This window comes from Nipponia nippon, unplaced genomic scaffold (genome assembly GCF_047370975.1).
Source record: "Nipponia nippon isolate SJK-2023a ecotype South Korea unplaced genomic scaffold, ASM4737097v1 scaffold_23, whole genome shotgun sequence".
In the NCBI taxonomy this organism is placed as follows: Eukaryota; Metazoa; Chordata; class Aves; order Pelecaniformes; family Threskiornithidae; genus Nipponia; species Nipponia nippon.
This window is the reverse complement of record NW_028262340.1, coordinates 5,435,969-5,455,295: the sequence shown is the minus strand read 5'-3', so window position 1 is coordinate 5,455,295 and position 19,327 is coordinate 5,435,969. Positions and strand designations below refer to the sequence as shown.

At 44.8% G+C, this 19,327-nt stretch overlaps 1 protein-coding gene across 12 annotated transcripts in view; it reads left to right on the top strand.

The window, feature by feature from the left end:
* Positions 1-19,327, top strand: part of LOC148055386 (uncharacterized) — a 137,587-nt gene that overhangs the window by 80,515 nt on the left and 37,745 nt on the right. For 10 of the 12 annotated variants that reach the window (XR_015705550.1, XR_015705549.1, XM_087761246.1 and 7 more), the window contains one exon: positions 14,800-14,937. The exons of the other annotated variants lie outside the window; for them this stretch is intronic. The gene's annotated coding sequence lies outside the window, so the exon portion shown is untranslated. The remainder of the gene's footprint in view (positions 1-14,799; positions 14,938-19,327) is intronic. 12 annotated transcript variants of the gene reach the window in all.

The window sequence follows — 19,327 nt, the reverse complement described above, 5'->3', positions numbered from 1 at the left end:
TCAGGATCAGCCCCAGAACTGAAGCAAGTCTCCCTGTTTGTGGTGTGAACTGGGAGCAACTTTAATAGAGCTGTTGTGGATTTATGTCTGGCCTAACCCTGGAAGAGTCACTCCGCGTTTACATTTTAACTCAGCTCTGCCAGACTGGACTATTTCCAAGAGGCTTCCTTGGCTTTGCTGTATAATATTTTTCAGCCATTTCAAGTGCAATTGTTAATGGATATTGATATGGAAAATAAAATTAGTAAATTCAATGCTTGTGAAAAATCAGAAAGCCAACACAAGGAAGGACTGAGCATGCATTCCCCTATCCAGTTGTGCCGATGTTCCTCTCTCCATACTGTAATTCCTGCTCTGCCAGGTTTGTGCCAGGCCACCAGCCCTGCAAAATCTAGTCCCAAGGATATTTTGCTTTGCCCCTTCAAGCCTATTAATCTGTGGCCATTCTGCCATCTCTTTCTTGGCTGTGAGGGTGACAACGCCATTGCTACAGCCTCATGCTAAGTGAGCAAGAGGGAGGTGACCGTATCTCACGGGCTGCCCACAACAGCTTCCTCTCAAATGCCTCTTTGATCATGTAATTCTCACCTGCATCAAACCCTAAATTCTGCAGAGTGATTTTTTTTTTTTTAGTGGCTCCAGACCCAAGCTACCATTAGATCTGCTCCCCCACAATAAGCTTGCAGATTTGTCTGCTTTATCACAAGAGCAGGAGAAAGCAGTAAAATGTGTCAGTTTTCAGCTTTAGACAGAGTTGATGATTTGCACAGTTTGCAACTTGCCACAAAAAAAAAAGATTGTTTTGTCAACACTCACATATGGTGGCTCATTCGGCTATACCAGGACACAATTAATTATTTGAGTCTGCTGTCTATCTGTCAGAGCACTATAAAGAAAAGTTTTGGGATGCATTGTTTGTTTAATCTACAGTGGCTTTTGTTTGCTTCAGAATGGTGGATATCTTTTCTGGTTTTTTCCTTTTTCTTGTCTTATTCCTTTCTAAAGCTTTAATTCCTATAATCCGAATGGTCTCTTTTCTCTTGTTGCTGCTGATCAGTTATCTACCAGAGATTAAATTATCTCGGATGGAAGGACAGCAATAGATGCCCTGCAGCAGCGGAGCTGGTGACTGCAGCAGTCGGCTGGGGCTGGGAGGCAAAGCGTGTCAATGTGGTTGCTCCAGGCCTGGGCTCATCCCAGCTCTTTTCTTTAGCACTTAATGGAGATCGTGCACGTCGGGAGTGAGCTGGACTCGGCTGTCACCTGAGTCAGTGAATAAAGACCTCCCAGGTGTGATTCAGCCCTGAGTCACTGTCTGTCTGTCTCTGCTGACTACTGCCGTGGTTGCCGGGGACTAAACTCCTCAGTTGGATGCCTGTGGGCAGGAATGGGCACCTGGGCCTCGCTGCCTCCCCTCCAGGGAGAGGGCCGCATCCTGCTGGGGTGCGCAGTCCCGGCTCCAAGGGCATCAGGGACAGCAGAATTAAGGGGCACAGCTAGATGAAGCCGCCTTGTGAGTTGCCACACAGATGGCAGAGCTCAGGAGGAGTGCCCGCTATCATCCACTCCTCGAGGTGGTACCCCAGCAGCCCTGGGTCAGCATGTCCCAGCAGCACAGCTCTCCTTCTCCACAGCAGCGGAGGAAAGCTCCGGTGCAGGGGCTGGAGCACTTGCAGGCTCTTCCCAGACCTTCTCCCCTCTTGCCTGCAGACCACAGGAAAACCATCCCCACACCATGGCATGCCTTCCTCCAAAAGGAATGTCTTTACACGCTGGGGCTGCTGTGGTGTTTGCAAAGCACTTTAAAAGCTGTGGAAGTGCCAAGTATCCTTATGGCTGCTATTAGAAATGCTGTGGTTTCCACAGACAGGTAGCATTCAGGTCAGGAGAGCTTTGGCTGTATTCTCCAGGTGGCAGCTGCTATAAAGGAAACAGATGTTTTGTTACAATTTCTAATAGTTCTGTTAGATCCTGGGGAATGGAGGGCTAAGGTCAGCAGCGAGTTGCCATAGCCAGTGCTGCAGGACTGATTTTATCATGAGAAAAATTACTGTTTATTAGTGCAGGGGAGAGTTGGGAAAAATATTTCCGGGGGGAGGGGAAGTATTTGTGAGTGTTGGCTTGCTATAAAAGCTGTGCGTGGACTCGGCTGGGTCTGTAGCTCCCTGTTTATCAACTGCTCATGAAGCCAAGAGCAACAAATGTTTTTTTCCAGAGGTTTCTTAGAAGGAGCTCCACTCGTACTTGGCAGAGCGGGGACGGTGGGACCATGGGTCGCAGAGGACTGTGTTTTGGTGCGTGTCACTGGGTGCTAGGCTCATCAAATCCAATCCCTGCCTGCTGCAGGCGCTGGGCTGTGTAAGCGCCAACAGGAGCAGAAGCGCATTGGGGGATTGTCGCCTTCTCCATCAAGAGTAGGTCCCCCTCCTTTGTTTTGGGGGCTGACTTAAGGACAGGCCACCCCTCAGTTACACCTAAGGTCCTGCAGTAAATTGATGATTTAAAAATTGTAGTAAAACAACCCTGCACAAGGCATGTTTTCCAAACGTTTGTCTGGTTTCAGAGTCAGGCCCTCTACATGATTCCCAAATGTTTTGCTTCCAAAACCTTAATCTCAAGTCTTGGAAGTTTAACTAATCTGCATACAGATTTTGCTTAGCTCAGGTCTTTTTCTCCTTTGATTCAGTTTGCAGTAGAGCTTTCTATGCAGGATATTAATTTCATTTTTTAACCAGCTGCTTTTATCCTTGAGACTTGAATGCCAGGCACCTTGTGGCAAACTGGGTGGCCACAGGCTTGGAATAGTCACTGAGTGAGTTCAAAGGCAATAAAAACATTTCATCTGTTCAAAGACAGCTGTAGTCCCAACTACATTTTTTTTTTTTAGTGGTTCTCATAAAAACTAATAATATTTAACCAATAAAAGTTAAAAAAATAACTTATAAACAACATTTGAAAGTGTTTCGGTCTAAGCTGCTGAGGAGGTAAATGGCTCTGGGCCCCCTCCCTAGCAGTACGACTGGAAAGCTTCATGGCTGTGGTATGTCCTGTCCTGACTCAGAGCAGTGCTCGGGGTGTTCTCTGTCTCTGAGGGCCAATGGGTATCATTGCTTCAGAGGTAAAAAGTGGGACATTTCAGAGAGAAGTCTGCTCATCTAATTCAGCGTTCTTCCTGACGCCACCTCGGATGCTTGCAGGGTGTATGGGAGTCAGGGAGAGCGGAGTAACTCACCCAGGGAGGTCTTGCTGTAAGCCTTGGTAATTACAGCATCTTTTCAACACTGAAACATGAAGTTTGCTATCCTGTCCCAAACTTTTATTGTTACTAATTATAACTCTGGCTATTCTTGTTCTCTGTACAAATACTCAAAATTCTTTAAATCTATTTAAGCTTGGAAAGGTTGTACTCTGTACTGGAAGGCAGGCTTCACATTACAGAGCTGTCTGCTGCCCAGGGTGGCTAATGTTTTCTGGGATGCCATGACACAACTAGTGTGGCAATACAAGGATTTAAGCGGAGAGTTTCACAGCTGTTTAAAGGGCTTTGGTTTTCTTATTCTTTATTCAGGTATCTAGCATTGAACATCTGCATTATGATACAGCTTTGCAAGTCTGTGTTCTTGGTAGGCTTTCTGTTCCACAAAGTTCAACAGGTTGTTTAATGAGACCATGAAAACTTTTGCATCTACAGCATCCTACGGCTTGGAGAACCTCAGTCCTACTTTTTTTTTATTATTATTTTTTTGGAAAAGGCATCTCCTTCTCCTGTTTTTTTTAATCTGGATGGGGACTGAGCAGTGGGGGGAAAGCACCATCTGCTCCCTTCATGTTTTTTCAGGCTGCACAAACCAGGGAACAGCCCATGAGGTCTCAGTGGTTTCTCCCAAGGCACTGAGCTGGTTCAACAGCATCCTGACCCTCCACTCTGTGCTGCACCCACCATCACAGCCCAGAGCTGTGGCTCTCTGCAGGACCGATGCAGCAGTGAGCAAGCACCCCCAGTGAGAAAAGCAGCATACTTGCAGAGCAGCAGACAGCACTCACCAGTCACAGCCAGGCTGATTTTTAAGATAAATGTTATTTAAATTGCTGTATCTCAGCTGCTGTGGGAGCTGCACACCTCAGCTTAGCATGCTAAATATACCTTATTAATTGCCTTGCTCTTTATGTACACCGGAGGCTGGTGCATCATTAAATACACTAGGAACATTTATTCCTTGAGGTTTGGTTTCTTATTGAAGTATTCCAGTTCTTAATGGCTCCTCTCTCTGGGGTCAAGTTGGACCTGGAATATTGCAACTTGTCCTTTTTTTTTTCCTTTCCTCACCAAAGCACAACAGTACAGTGTCCCAGTGTCTATATTTAAGTACGTTGTGGTTGTACAAAGCAGCATCATTAGACTGGAGGAGTAAATACCCTCTGAGAATATTTAGTTCTGCTATTTTTCTCTATTGCTGCATTACCTAAAGGCTATAGCTGAGATTGCTCCTTGCATTGTGCAAAGGGAGAGACAGCCTCCCAAAGTGCAGTTTGCAATCCAAGTAGGCAATTAGACAAGTGTCAGGGTATAGCCCATATGCAGGTCAGAAACCGAGACCCTTTCATTCAAGACAGTTCACAGCATGACTCACTTCAGAAAGCACAAGGAGTAGAACCCAAGTCCCATTTCTTGCTTATTGCCTTCGCTGCAAGTCTGGAGTAACTGTGCTGGAGTTGCTGCTTTCAGACCAGCATATAATTGGCCCAAGAAGAGAATTTGAGTGGTGATCAGCCACTCCAGAAACCCACGCTGCATGGGGCTCTGAATGGAGTGTGTCTTTGAGTGCTATCGTGCACTCTTTCTGGGCCTGTGTGCATCCATGGGAGAGGACAAGAAGGGGCTTTCAAAGGGAGGGGTGGGAGCTGCTTCTGTATTCTTTTAAAAATGCCTACCTGTATCCATAGTGCTGCAGAGAAGTAAAAGCTATCCTGGAAGATAACCTTGGCTCCACTCCATATCACCAACTGGAAGCATTGTGGGGAATGGGCTTGCTTTGCTTAGAGCAGGAAAAAAACCTTCTCAGCTCCAAATAGCGTGTTTTTTATTGAGAGCCTCTTCCTTTTTTACAACCTTATTTGTTTTTGCTGTAAAAGATGGTGAAGCACCTTGCGCAGCAGTATTAGTTACACACACCAGGTTCAGCCAAGCCCTTCTGTTCCCTTCCAGCGCCGCAGTGCGTGGGGAGACGTGGACTGGGGTTGTAAAGAGTTGCTCTGCTGCAGGACAGGGCCAGTGGGCTCTGAGAGCCCCTCACAAATGCATTCCTAGGACAGGCTGCAATCAGCCTCTGGAGCATCTTGCATCTGCAGAACCTCAGCCCCTTGGTAGTCGTCTTTGAACAACCAATTCCTTCAGGCAGTTTCTAGTCTGCTTCCTTCCCTGGCTGCATTTGTAAAGGAAAACACAGCAGCAATCACCAGGCAACACATTATTGTATTATTCATGCCCTGTAGTTGAGGGTGATTGAGGTGGGGGAAAAGGAGGAGAAAAACCCTGCAAAATTCATTACAGCTTCAGCACCAGAGAACCTCTCAGGATTTGGGATATTGTGGCTTTAATCGGAGCTAATGGGTCCCTGGTGCATAAGAGATGTCTTTGAGCGGATGTGCTGAATGGCTGCGGTTCCCTGCCCGGAGTGCTGGGTTGGTCAGGATCCGACCTGCCTGGTGCAGGTCTCCAAAGGAGGTGCCGTGAGTCAGCGGGGAAGCCCTGGGAGTGAGCTGCGGCAATGACCTACGCCGTGACACACTGCTCCTGCTCTCAGTATTGCTTTACGCTTGTTCTGTCTTGTCTGTTGAGGCCGTAGATTGTGGGCAGAGGCTTTCCTACCCATCGCCTCCTGCAGTGCCTGACATATTTCGTCTCTGATGTCAGCAGTTGCTGCAATACTTAGGTGGAAATACAGAGGAATTATTGTAACCTATTTTAGCACAGACATATCACAAGCACAACTTCTCAATTTAAGGCAATGATTTAATTGTTGAATGCAATTTGGGTATGTTACTTCATTTTTCAAAGCAGATAACTTCTGTATTTCTCTGGTCTTTAGATAGGGAAGGAGATATCTATCTATCTAAGGTATTTATAGACCGCATTATCTTAGTACCTGATATCTTATGTGTTTATCCTTGCATTGCCTATTGGTTATTAGGTATAGTTGTTTTTCTACTTTGCAGGGTATGGGGAGAGGGCAAAGTAAATGTAGACTGCTTAATGGCTTCTTCAATGAGGAACTTAAGGTGGAGCAACACTCCTGCATTTTCTAGAGCCCTCTAGTTACTGGGTCATCCTCCTCCTGTATGGAAATCGCTAAAGCTTCGGTCCTGCCACTGCATCTTCAGGTGCAAGTCCCATGGCCACAAAGAACAAAAATAGTTTTACTGGGGCTTTCTTCCAGAAGTCCTGGCCTTTAACAGAAGGGCCGCTGTATGGCTTCCAGATTATTTTCGCATTTGCTAGCCTGTCTGCTTTGCAGCTCTGTCCAGCCGTGCTGTTGAATGCCACCGATTTCAGCGTGACTCCCCCCGGACACAGAAGGTGGCTATGGGTGGATCAGTTTTCTGAACCAGGGGTCTTTAGTTTCCCCTCTAGTGATGGTCGATGGCTGTGTCGGACAGGGCAGAAGATGGCCTTGAAAATGTCAGCAGAATGCTGGTTACCGGTACTGTCTTTAAAGCGTGATTGTCAGAGAGCGAGCTCTGCCTGAGAGAGCCCATAAAGTTGGATGGTAAGTAAAGGATGAGCGAGGCTGAGCTGATACAGTCTAATTAACTTCCCTTCCAGGCTGCGTTGTTTTCTGTGCTCAAGCACGGCTTCTTCCAGATTTAAATTGATTATGAATATCAGCACAATGACAAAACGCTGCTTTTGAAATCAGACTTTTCACAGTAAGTGGTTACTTGGTTTTTTGCACAAAAACACTGGCTTATCCAGGGTTATAAAATTCTCTCTCTCCCCTTCCACCTTCGCTACTGCCTGATTTGTGCGTGTAGTTTAATTAAAATCATACGGTATTTCCACAACTTGGTATGTCTCTGCTGCTAGCCTTGTGTTTGATTTATATACAGCATTCCAGTGAAACTGCCTGGAAAAATTAAATAGACATGAATCAACTTGCCACAGGCTTTTGAAATCAAACATTTCACAGCTAACTCCCTGCGGACATCTCCTTTCAGCCTGATGCAGGATAAATGTTACTGTAAGCTACTAAGTACAGGGCTATGTTAAAATGCAGTCATTAGGTTTGGGTTTTGTAATTGTAGTTGTTTGCCAAATTATAGCTTAGGAACCAGGGAGCACTTTGATTCATTACTTATGATTATATGATTATTAAAAAAAAAAAAAAAACAAAACCAACAATAAACTACTTGGGTTATTAGACTTCAATTTTTTTTGTCTTGGCCTTTGGAACGAATCTAAACCAGTGGTAAATGTCAGATGTTTGTAAAAACACTTTTAGTATAACTGTGTTTGATGAAGCTATTCTAAATGCTTTTTCTGTCTGTGTTTTATCTGGAGGGGGTGTAAGCTGTTAGCTCTTGGGTAGATACTTATTCTTAGCTGAGCTGCAGCTCTTTTTGGAAGGTTAGTACATCATAAACAAAGATAAGTCCTTATCGGAATCTCAGCTTTACTTTTTATTAGCATGACTTAAAATAGACCAAAACATCCTGCAGGAGAAAACCTGAAACACTAGTGCTGTTATTCCATATTTATATATATGCCTTTCCTAGGATTAAGAAAAAGTTGAAAGCCAGTTCTCTGCCTCTCAGCACAGAGACTCCAAACGAGGAGACCACAGAGCGCTGCTGGCCCTGCGCATCCTCCGTCAGCGGACGGCTGGGTCGGTCCCAGCAGCAGCTACCAGCCTGGTGTTGAATTTCCAAAAGGAGAAGCAGAAAGGGAAGAAATCTCCTTTGTGCTTCCTGGATTGTCCACTGGGAGCCCAGCGATTCCCATGCACAACTGTGCTTTGAAATGTGTATTTCATTTAGAGCTGAACAACTCTGGTGTTAGTCACGGTGGAGCTTCTAAGATGTCTCTCATGCTTCCTGCCTTATGCTAGCTGGGAGTTAATCAAGAATCACCAGCGTTATGGAAGACAAAAAGAGCCCACTCTGGGATTTGGGCTCAGCTGCATCCCTTTAATAATTTATAAAAAGTCTTGGGCTCTAATAACCTTAATCACAAGGATTTGGGAAAGGAGGCAATGAATTTGTTTGCTTCCTCCCAGCCACAGGTGATACTAAAGTGAAGAAAGAAAAATTAATCCCCTTTTCTGATTTGTCTTACAAAAGATATGCAAATAGTATTAGGGGCTGATCAAAATGCCAGTGATTGCTGGATTGCTAAGAGCGAATACTAAAGTAGTCCCTCTGGAAAGCAATGCTGTTGTGGCTCCTAAGTGCCAGTTGTGAAGATGTCTTCTGCTGTTAGATAGTAAAATGCTGTAGCTGGAATTATCTTTAAGGTCATCCATGGAAGTACGTTGGTCCCATCAGCAGAATTTGAGGGATGCAGGATGTGGCCGTGGTTAGGACAGTTTTAGGCAGACTGGGATGCTAAACAGTGGGTAAGAGGTGAGCTGAGCTCCTGCGGAGAAGTGCAGGGCAATGCTTGAAGGAGTGGGGGTGCAGTATCTGACCCAAAGACGTTAACTTGGCTTGATAGATACCGTGTTGTCAGCTAAGCTGCAGGGATGACTCCTCTGTGCTGTCTGCCGTCACGAGTGGGAGGTGGGAGAGTGCAGCGTGTGTCTCCATGGCGTTCTGCAGACAGAAGGCAGCAGTCTGAACTGGCTGGACGCGAGGCAGTGCTTAGGGAGCACTGGGCTCTGGTGGAAGGGAGGAACTGGACTTTGAAACAGGCTTTCATGTCTATGAGACCTCCACCCTGTGCTGCAGACCAGGCTGTGCGGGACTGCCTTGCAGCTGCTGCCAAGAAGCCATGCATGGCTCCACTGCAGAGCTGGACTGCTCCACAGCTCAGCTCATGCGCGGTAACTTGTTACGCCACTGTACCTTGTTTGTGCATGAGAAACCTAAGGGAAAGGTAAAATAGCAAAGGAGTAGGAAGGTCTGGAAGAGGTAAGCGGGAGATGTTTCAAGGAGGAACACACCAATAACGTGTTGGTGGATCATAAACTGGAGGAGCGTGTGGCAAGTGCGTTTGTGAAGAGTGCGTTGAACCAGGTTCCTCGCTGCACTGCATGGGGAGCCGGCGTGGTTTGCGAGGTGAGTGGCGGCCATCCCTGCCTTCCTGACCTCCGGAAATCCTGCGGCACGGGAGAGAACCTGTCATCTCATGTTTGCAAGTGCTTTTCAATTTAATACATTTTAATCAGAAAATTAATCAGGAAACACCAGTGCAGCAAGATAATTGAACAATGAAGAGACACAATAATTACTGTTTAGTCTAATTAACTTTGTTAAGTCTTTATTGGGAACAGAGACTTCCTGAGTGAAACTTATTAAACGGTTCTCCCTGGAAAACAGATTCCCCATCAAAAAGCCTTTGTTCCTCCTACTGTTCGTTAGGAATTGGGTGCATGTCTTTAAATCGTGATTAGGGAAGCCAGCAGGTGGGTTTCGGGAAAACTGTAAGTTACCTTTCAGCCTCCTGCATCTTCAATTCATTTACATCTCTCTAATCCATTGCTCTTCTCCTCGCTTCTTCCCAGGTAGGCAGGATTTGATTACCAGCAAAACCTACGGGCCTGTGCAGCCCTACGGTGCTGCATCCACGTTCGGCTTTGTTCCCATCTCTCATCTTCAGGCACGTGGAAAATGGACACGTGATTGGGGATTATCAGCAAAGAAGGCTGAGGGGCTTTTGTTTGCTGCGGTAAATATGTATAAAAGCACTGAAATCTTTGGTAGGGCTTTGACAGGACGGAGCTGCTGGGAAGCCTCCAGCACTTGATGGGTACGTCAAGGGGGTACATGGTCCTGCGAGTCGGGATCATGGGGTCTGGGGAAGGCCAGGTCTGAGACGGAGAGGCATCAGGGTAATGGGCATTGTCAGAGCCATGATGTTACTGCTGAGCATTTGTATAGGGCCAGAAAATTTAACCTTGGTGGAAAGCCTTCAGGAACGAAACCTGCCTTCGTGTCTGTTTTGTGCTCCTCGGCTCTGACCTCTGTCCTTGCAGGCTCTCGGAGGACTCGGATAAATAAGCTGTGTTCATTGAAGAATATTAATGGGTATAAGGAGCAGCGTATGCCTAGGCACAAATTAGCATGAAAGAGTCTGTCTGGTCCACTCTCTCCTCTGGTTTTGCTTTGCTTTGCTTTCCTGGTAAGGGTGTAGCATTAAATATTTATAATTTCAGAATGGAGGATTAAAAATAAATACTGAAATGAACTTGATTGGCTTTTGATCTGCTGAGAGAGCCCTTTGGCTGGCCACAGTCCAGTAAGCAACTGACCCACCAGTAGTTTGTGCATTATTCATATTAGGTTAGGTCAGGAAGATGAGAGAGACGCAGGATATTGACCCTTTAGGAGAAGCATGAAGGAATGTGATTTAATAATTTGTGGCTCATGGGATTATGTTCTTGAGGCAACGAGCTATGAACCAGGGGAAACTCAGGAGCTTAGATCTTGCTCTTAGTTTCAGTCATGCCAAACCTGAGACATCCTTTTATTGCCAAGGGATTTCCATCCATGTAGCTGGGCAGAATCTAGCTTCCCTGGGGACAAGAGTGCCTAAAACAAGCTGCAATCCCTTGGCTATTTAAGGTGAGAGTATTCTGCTTTCTGTCAATGCTCATTGTAAACCACAGAAATACTTTTACAATAGAGCAGGTCTGCCTTTTCTAAAATCCAGGTATTTTAATGAGCAATTTTTAATAAGAAAAATGCTCTGAAAGAATGTTTTGCTACTTTTCTGTTTCTCACAAGCTCAGTGAGCACAAGAACATCTCAGAATCTACCCAGTGCACTCTGCCTCACTTCAGACTTTAATGTTTTCATTACATCTAGGGTACAGGATTGCTCCCCACAAATCCTGTTATCTCCTACAGTTAATTTGTGCAACTAAGAGCCCGAGTGTTTTGAATTTCCTGTCAGTGAATGGCATTGTAATTGAATTCCTAATTTATTTGGTCCAGTTTATAATTAAAATAAGTACTCTCCCACTTATCGTTGTACGTTGCTCTTGGGTTTTTCCACCCGTGTCCTGCTTTTGAGGCTGCAAAGCAGTCTGCGTTGTATTCAGCCCCGAAGCGCAAGGGAGACAACTTCATTACTCGTCATTTTTTCTGGGTCAGCCAGTGGCAGTTGTTGTTTTGTTGCGCTGAAGCACTGCGTATCTTCACGACTCAAGACGGGGGTCTGTTGGGAGCAAGCATTCTTGGAGAGTGCAGCCTAACAGACATGCCTACTTGTTTTTCTTCTTCTTTCTCCTCTCTTTCAGTTAATTATTGTGTAAACACTGCTGGTTACTGTAGGATCGCTCTATGGATCTGGCAGCAGCATTCACCTTTCACCAGGGAGAGGCAACTAATGGTTTTTCTAGAGGGGCAACTCTTGAGAAACCTTCTGATTTAATTTTTTCTTCTCATCGTCTCCTGTGGCGTCATATAGAAAATAAAATTGCTAGAGCTTTAAAACACTTCACTGGCTGAACAAGAGTGTTAATTATTATTTAAGAGGGACAATCGGTCAAGGTTTAAAAGCTGTGAAATAAGAGAGAGGAAAAAATAAAAAGTTTAAATTGCAAAGTGGGGCGAAGGAAAGAGATTATACGCTTTTACAGTGTGGTATTTATACGGAGGAATATTTGCAGTTACAAGGTGGAAGAAAAGTAGAATAACCCTTTTTCATTTCCTTTTCCTGCAGCCCTTCCAGGACAAGTACATTGCTGTTTTCTCCTTCAGAAGGAGAGACAGGAACTGGTGAACTCACTAGTTTTGTTTCAGTCCAGTTTGGTGGCCATGCAAATGATTTGACTCATTACGCCTTGAAGATATATACCATTTACCTTTGTGAAGCTGACGGTGGTGTTCTGCAAATCACTTCTTAAAACTGTTATTTGCTGTGCTGCCCTAAAAACTAAAATCCCTGTGGAAGCAAGTATCTTTTGTCTTGTGCCTGTACAGCGAACAGCAAAGCGTGGGATTCACGAGCATGGAAAGGGCAGGGGATTCCCTAGGCACCAATATAAAGCAAATAATTAAGAATATCATAAAGCCTTAATAGGGGCTTCAGCCTATTCTTCAAGGTGGTCTTGCCCCTGTAGACATTCATTATTTGGCTATGCTTAGAAAGCCCCAAAGACAAAGACAGTCACGCTGTGCTGGGTCTGCTCCCCAGATCTTATTCCACACCTTCCTTCCTTTACTCGACACCGATGCAGAACTGAAGTTGTATATGGATATGCAAGCCTTGCCCTAGCAAAGAGCATGGGAATATTTTCCCTAGCAAAGGCTATTCCTTCCTGAACTCCCAGAGCCTTTGTGTTTATGCTGTGACATACGAGATTTACCTCACCTCACTGTTCAGAGCCACAAATACTTTTACTGCTCAATAGGTAGCAAGTCACAGTCTGCTGAAAAACTTGCACCATGCTGCTCGGTTTTATCCTGTGCCCTGCAGAACAGCTTTTTCACAGCTACTTGTGCAGCCTATTTCTTTTGTCATAAAACTTGTAGTGCTGTGCCTACAGCACTCACCTACACGTCTAATTTCACGTCACCATAACAGGCAGGCTACAGAATCTTTAATAACTGCTTGCTGGTCATTAAAGCTGTATTTACAGAGACTTAACAGCTCTGTAATAGACATAGAACTTGCTCTGCAGAATTGTTACTGCATAAATATACCAGAATAAGCAGCTGGTAGTTAAAAGCTTTGTAATGCATGGAAAGCTGTAATTTGCTGATTAACAATGGGTGACTGCGATTGTAGTGCAATATCTATTTTCTAGCATCACCAGAAATCTGACCCATCTCTGAAAGGGCCAAATGAAAGGAAAACACTGTTAGAGGTGCGGGAGAATGACCGATAGCTGGAGGAGTTTTGACCCCTGATGTTGAATTGTTTTCGGTGGAGATGGGTCTTTGCAGTGCTGCAAGCCAGCTGTGGCAGGACTGGATTCTCATGGTGTAGGTCAGTGTGTATCTCCTGTCAGCATGGGTTTGCACCAGCTGAAGATCATCTTCTTTATTGCTGAAGCTCAAATTCATGGAAAGCTAACAAAAGCCATGCTTTCATTTCTATTCTCATTAATTTTCCATTGCTAATTTGTTGGAGTTCCTTAGCAAGTCACTTCACCCCATCTGTTTGTTCCTTTTGGGCTTTGCCTTTCCAGGTTGCTGGCATTTCAGGATGCTGTTTGCTCAGAACCTGGTGTAAGTGAAACTATTTTTTCTGAAGCTTCCATGTGCCTCTGCAGTACAGATTAATATACTAATACTACTGAACTCTTTCTAACTGCCAGGATTTCAGCAGGATGTAGGTTTACCTTTTCCATGAACAGCCCTTTCACCCAAAGGTGTCTTCAGAGTCTTTTAGTCTTTATTTAAATTATATTATGTCCCTGCTTGGAAAAAGAGAAGGAAAAAAAAAAAAAAAGGAGTCAGAAACATAAATTAAGCCTTAAGCCTTCAAATGCATGTGCAGTTCTCTGTGACACAAACTTTGCTCTTGGGGTTTATGATGCTAATAAAATACTATTCACTGCTAACAGCTCTTTCCTTCCTAGCCTCACAAACTGAGACAAATAAGTGCATGTATTGAAGGAGTTCACATTTTATGTCTCTCTGCATCAATATGGCCCTGCTTTATTGACATTTTTAGGTAGAAACTGGCTAGTTATGCCTGGACTATATTAGCTATTATTTATTATTTGGACTGAGGACCCAAGCCCTCCTTGTTCTAGGGGGTTGTACATACAAATCAAAACTATTTGTATCCCAAAGAGCCTCTAAATATTATGAGAGACAAGACCTAAGTAGGATAAAAAGATGCAGTGAGTCGGTTTGCGTAATATGTGATGGGGAACAGCACGCACAGCCACCGCGAGCGCTGGCCGCAGACTGCGAGGGGGAAACGTGAGGCAAGGGTTTGCGGCAGGTCCCCGCGGGTAGAGGAGGTGGCCCAGAGGCTCCTGCAGGAGAGCCTTACCCGCAGGCGTTAACGAGGAAACCACAGTCAATGGTCCTCTGTGTCCCAAACTAACCACCCGACCAAAGGGCTTGTATCTCTGCTGAGGACCTGGACTCTCCCTGGTATGCTCGTAGATTTAAACTGTCAGGTACTTACAAAGACAGTTATTTTAAGTGATCAGCAATAATAATTTTTTGTCATCTTTAAAATAAATCATGTTAGGAACTGCCTGAGCAGGGCAGCATAAGTAATTAGAGTCAGAATCCTGGACACATGCCCTAGCTGGCTCCAGCACTGCTTGTGAATTACAGAGCTCTACTATTCCTGATGAAACATTTGTTCTTTTGTTGCAAAATCTGGAGCGGCCTGGTTGAGAGACCACTAATGGTGACTTAATCATGGTGCTTGGTACCTCGCTGAGGGCATCCAGGCAAGATCGAAGTGAGTCCCAGACACCTTGTCCAGGAAAGAGAGTAGAGAGTCAAGCCCCATGTCTTAGAAGATATGGATTTAAAGACTAGTGACATTAGTCTAGATTTTTACATTAGGATCTGTGATCTCTATATTCCAAGTTCTCCCAACTTCTTAGACAACTTCACATGATTTTCTGTCATACGTATAGTAACGCTTTCCTCTTGTTTTCTTGCCCAGCTTCTTGCTGACCTGGAATAATGACAAACGCCTCTGATCCAGAAACTCATGTATGGAGCCATTTGAGGAAACCACAATGGAAACCCGATGCAGAAATCAGCCCTCAAAATGGAATTAATCTTTAGGAAGATCTCATAAGTGAGTGATTTGTACCCTTCAAGGTATTCTGTGAACCAATGACAATATAACTAGGCTAATTTAAGTATTTGTCACATAGATAAGGAAGAGTCAAATGCAGTTCTCAATCATATGAGCGCAGGGAGAGGGGAGGGTAAACCTGTGGAAGGTCTGCCTTCCCATCTTGTTGACTTTCTGGGATTTCACCTTGCTGCTGCTCCAATGGGGACAGCCCCAGCTCCACTGGGAGTGGGGGAGTGGGTCTGTCCCAGTGGGGATGCTTGAGTTGGCATGTAGTGTGCAATTTCCTTATGCCTGGGAAATCTCTGCACTTAATTTCCTCCTTTTTTAGGACCCATACTTGTTTCTAAAAATAGAGCTTTATTCTTCATGTTCACTTCCTAAAGGACAATGACAGAAGAGAGAGAGGGGGAGAAAATGCTATAAACTGGGACACTTTGTTACCATATTCACTGCACATCTGGGAGCTCTTTTGGTACATAATTGCTGCATAATGCTGTTCACAAGCTATAGCCTCGTACATGTCCTCTTGGAAGCTGTTGTAACGCCGTAGCCCCTGCTTTGGAAATTGAGTGTGACCTATTGGTCAAGTATACTGCTCAGAGTGGAAAACTCTTGGTTCCTTTGCTTTGCTCCATGAGATCTTGGCTAGGCCACTGCTAAGCTAGTTTTTGAGGCTCTTTAAAAGCCTCATTGCCCCTAAATCCACCGCTGAGTGGAGGGAAGTGCCCTGTTGAAGTCCTAAAGATAATTCTCTGGTGAGAGCAAATGTGTACTTCTCTGCAAGACTGTGACACTGGGAATCGGGGGGGCAGCTGCTCTCTATACCTGTATTTTCTCTGTTGCAAATATCAGCTTGTAATGAAGTAATTATTCCATTGAGGGAAATCTGACCACAGAAATGTGCCATCCGGCAACCTGGATGTGATTAAGAAACAGCCACTGTGCTGCGTGTTCCCTTTCTTCTCTTTCAGCAAAACAAACAAACAAAAAAAACCCACAAATTTTGAGACGTTTTGTTGAATTTCCTAACTTTTTAAAATGCGGTTTAAACAGAACTTTTAGGGGAAAAGCCTGGTTAAGATGCTTCCCTACCTTTCCTTGGGATTGTGTACTAGTTAATCCCAAAATTTTGGGGACCCTCATCCAAAAGACGAGGAAGACTTGCCAGTTTTGCGTATAACTGCATGCAACGTTTGCTCCCCTTGCCAGTGGCAGGGAGACACAGCATATTTTGGACATACAGGGTCTGATTATGGATGAATGCAAGTTGAAAGTAAAGATGATTGGGTAAACTTCTGCTATCTTAACTTGGAAGTGGTGTCTGTCCATGCCACATGGTGAAGATAAATTGCAGTGAATTTGTGATCTGGAGCCATCAAATTTCCTCCCTGTCTTTCTTAACCTTGGGACAAATTAAATCAAATCAAATTCTGCTGTGAAGCCTAAAGACATAAAATTTGTTAGCTGTGACAGTGTATTCTGCCAAGTAGTCAGAACTCCCTAGTATTAATTACTTTATTCAGTAAGTTAAACAAATGTGATATCTGGATTAAGGGGGAAGCCACCCAGGAGTATATAAAGGATGCGAAGGTATTTCTGTCAGTGAACATCCAAACTCTAGTTGCTAATTTTTTGTGGAGAGCAATAATCTGTTCTAAAGCTCCCTCCGTTCCTGAGCAAAGTACGTACCAAGTACGAGCATCATTAATAGGACTGCTTGAACAAGGCATCAAAATAATAACCACTCGTGTGCTGAGTGAGGTGGCTGCTGGAGGTCCTCCTTTCCATTAGCTCTCCTCTTCTGGAGCGAGCAGCACCAGCTGAAGGTGGTGTCCCCTCTCTCCAGCCTGTAGACTGCTTATCTTTGCTCCCCAGCTGCGATTAGTTTCCCACAGCTCTGCAAACAGAAGAAATGTATGAATCTCTCCTCCTCTGCTCCAGGTACAGCCTGGTGGGTCCAAAGCACCCTAATGCATAGGTTAAGGTAATCCTTGTTGCTGTTGGCAGTGGACTGGAGATGCCTTATCTCATTTCTTTCACAAGCAAAGCTGTGAAGATTGTTTTTCCCTACAAAAAGTATCTTTCAAAGAGACCCAGGTCTAGGCTGGGAGGCACCAGCTGATGAAGAGTCTACCACTCCCAGGTTGTTCCAATGATTCATTACCCCGTTTTAAAAAATGCAAACATTATTTGAATTCAAATTTGGCTGCCTTTAATTTCCACCAAGAGATTCTCTCTGTGCTCATCTCTGGTAGATTAAAGAGCCCTCAGTATCTGATAGTTTCTTCCTGTGAAAGTGCTTGTACACTGTAATCAAATTATCTTTTGAATTTCTTCCTGATAAGTTAGAGAGATTAATCTTTTCACAGTCTTCATTCTGAGGCATTTGTTTCCATGAGTCTGAGTTGCTCATATGCCTTCTCAGCGCCTCATCTCCAGGTTTGTGTCTTGCAACAATACGTGGATACTGCAAATAAGTGTAGTACCGTTAAACTGAGCTCAGAAATGCCTGCGGCCTAGGGTGTTGCTTCAGGTACGGTGCTGATTCTCCATGCTGGCTCGGGCAGCTCAGGAACATGCCTCGGACGTCACACCAGTGCAAAACTAGTCAGGGAACCCAACTGCCTGCCCCTGGCTACTGCGGGGAAAACCTGTAAGAAGGAATTGCAGTGTTTGAAACCAAATTTCATTTGCAGCAACACCTTTCTAATGCAAAGCTGTTATTAATGAATCTGGGGGAAACCAGTCAGAGCGCTCCTCATAAGTCTTGATTTGAAATGCTTTTTCGCTGTTCCTGTGTCTCAGTTCAACTTCGATCTGTCATTTTTTTCCTCCCCTATTTCTTTCCTTTCTGGTGGAAGATGGAGAACAGCTACTGTGAAAAAGGTGCTAAATAGGCACCTGATTTATCATCTTCATTATTTTACTGAAGCAGCCATGTTTGCTATGATCCTCTAGGCGGTCAGGGCATGTTTGTATTCAGTCCAGTGCTGTGAGATTGGTCCTGCGCCAGGAGCTGGCTGTTCCCAGGGTGCTCTGCAGCCTAGTTGCTGGGATGACCATTTGGTCTAGCTTATTAAATCCAAAGCAAAGCTTTCAAAGATCTTTAAGAACTTTTCTGTATGAAGACCATCTTAAAAGGGCTAGGAATTGTGGCTATTTTTAGAAAAGATCAAGTATTAAAATGCAAAAAAGGAAAGAGAGGCAAGGTGGGCAGGGAAGCTGCTCCTGCAGTATGATGCTCAGCTCATTAGCGCGCTCTGCCCTGAGCAGCATTGCACGCTTGCTCTGGTATTAAACTTAATTTATACTGTAAAAAAGGCAGGAGGAGAGTTTAAAAAAAAATTACGTAAAAGCTCAATCCTGCCAGGTGCTGAGTGCTTTCTTGTGAAGTGCTGAGTTGGCAGAAGTCAGAGCTGCTCAGCACCTCTCAAACACTCCTCCTCCTCTTGCTTTATTGTCAGGGAGGCTGCAGAGCTGGCCATAAAACAACACAGAAGATTTCCAATAAAATAAAAGTCGTGTCCAAGTGTTAAGATACGGATACTTCACTGTACAGAGTCATTCCAGAGAGTGAAATGCTAATTTGTCATCAGTCCTATGGAGAAGGGGAAAAAAGGTGTTATGGTAGAGGAATACAGAGCTCCTACACCCAGAAGGATGGAGATGAGAAATGGTGGAGGGAATAGCGTTAGCCCGAGAGATACACCCATGAAACGTCCCTTCGCTGCTGCCCCAGCTCCGCTCTGGCTCGTGGCTGTCCCATGGACATAGGCTCCGGTGGGTGTGCCAGCATCCGTCTGGGAGTGAACAGGCTTTTGAAGGAGCATTTAGACCTTAAAATCATCACTCAAAATTACTGCTATGTGTTCTGGCCCAACACTTCCTGGCCTTATTTATCATACAGGGTAGCAGACAGCATCTCCTTGGAGGTTTTAAAGCTGAAAGTAAACTGTAGGTACATAATGTTGCAGCATACATAAGGCGATGCAAAAGTGAGGGGGGCGGTCACTGCCAGCTCCCTCTGTACCTGCCTGGTAAGAAGTAATCTTCTTCCAAAGGGTTATTTGCGTCTCAGATGGTCCTGGGGATGTACAGCACGTGGCAGATGACTGTCCGGCTCTCCCGGGAATGGTACGTGGTAGATAAAAAATGCTTCCGGACAAAAGCTGCCTCCTACTCTGAATGTGATCCAGGACTTGTATAACATGGCCTTGATCTTTGCTGTAAGCTCAAATCCTAATCAATAGTAATAATTAACAGTAACAAATGCAGAAGCAGAGATCAGAGCCTTACGGTGATGTGACTCAGGTCTGCGGGTGCTTTACTAGCACAAGGCCATGCAATGCTAGTGCAATTACTTGCATGAGGACTGCAAAACAGTGGC